This window comes from Gavialis gangeticus, unplaced genomic scaffold, assembly GCF_001723915.1.
Source record: "Gavialis gangeticus isolate Ggan-Ray unplaced genomic scaffold, GavGan_comp1, whole genome shotgun sequence".
Classification (NCBI taxonomy): Eukaryota; Metazoa; Chordata; order Crocodylia; family Gavialidae; genus Gavialis; species Gavialis gangeticus.
Window position 1 is genome coordinate 14,230,189 of NW_017729009.1, and position 1,525 is coordinate 14,231,713.

Consider the following 1,525-nt stretch of genomic DNA (forward strand, 5'->3'; position numbering starts at 1 on the left):
ACAGGCCCCGGCGCCCCCTGGCGCCCGCCCGCCACAGGCCGCGGCCCGGGCCTGACACCAACGGCTGAACCGAGCTGTGAGCACACGCGAGTGCAGGGGGGCTTTGCACTAACAACGTGGTGTTCGCCTTCCCCCGTAACACCCCACGCGGGGACACGCCACACACACCCATGGTGCGGGGGACACTCGGACACAGACACCGCTATGGCGGCTTTGACTGGTGACAACGTTCGTAAATGGACACCTTGACGTCAGCCTCGACTTGCAACGAACAGCACTTGTAAGCGGACACCTTGACATCAGTTTTGGCTTGCGGCGAACGGCACTTACAACGTTTGTGAACAGACATCTTAACGTCAGTCTCAACTTGTGATGAACGGCACTTCTGACACTTGTGCGTGGACACCTTGATGTCAGCCAGGACTTGTGACGAACGGCACTTAAGACGTTTGAAAACAGACACCTTGACATCAGTTCTGACTTGCAATGAACGGCACTTACTATGTTCATAAATAGACATCATCAGTCTCAACTTGCGACGAACAGCACTTTTGACATTCGAAAACAGACACCGTGACGTTGGGTTTGACTGGCGATGAACGGCACTTAGGATGTTCAGAAACGGACACCTTGATGGCAGTTGGGACTTGCAATGAACAGCACTTACATTGTTCATAAATAGACACCTTAATGTCAGTCTCGACTTGCGATGAGCGGCACTTACAGTGTTTGTAAATGGACCCCTCGACATCAGTTTTGACTTGCAACAAACAGCACTTCTGGTGTTTGTACGTGGCTGCTTTTGGACGCCAGGTTCGACTTGACAATGCTGGACCCGATGCCACGCCGGTGAAGGAGTCTGTGGCATTGCCAGTCTCCCTGGAGAACATCTATGCCAACTTCCTGGGATGCTGTCTTTAAGAAAGCAGACGGGAGTCTTGGCAAAGCTGTGGACAGGGCTCCTGAGAAGACTCCAGCCAAGAGCCCTTCAAAAGGTCCAGCAAAGTCACCTCAAAGAAGTCCTTCCAAATCCATACGATTGCTATTTACAATACAAATACATTAATGTAGCTATATTACTCATCTATAATTGGTTGAGCACAAAATTCTGGGTTATTCTGGTGAAAACGGGGTATTGGGCCTGGGTTCAGGAACCAATCTCCCATTTATAACATTGCTCGTATGGGAACATCAGTTCTGAGTTACAACGTTTCAACTTGACATGCGGTTTTTAGGAACCAATTGTGTTGTAAGTCCAAGGACTGCCTGTACATGCGAGCACGTGGGCATGTTCTCGTGGCATGTTGCAGGCAGGTTGCCCTTATGGAAACCTTCCAGAGTAGATTCAGTGTTGGCTCGGTGGTTGGGAGGCATATCAGCCCCACTGTGGGAGCCGATTTAGACTTAGAAATCACAGAAAATGAGGGTAGGAAGGGACCTCAGGAGGTCACATCTAGTCTGTCCCCCTGCTCAAAGAAGGACCAGCCCCAACTGCATCATCCCAGCCAAGGTTTTGTCTACCTGG

General features: G+C 50.8%; 1 protein-coding gene across 1 annotated transcript in view; it reads right to left on the reverse strand.

Moving 5' to 3' along the window:
- The window catches only part of MRGBP (MRG domain binding protein), a 9,337-nt gene that overhangs the window by 6,983 nt on the left and 829 nt on the right, over positions 1–1,525 (reverse strand). The gene's annotated exons all lie outside the window — the stretch shown is intronic.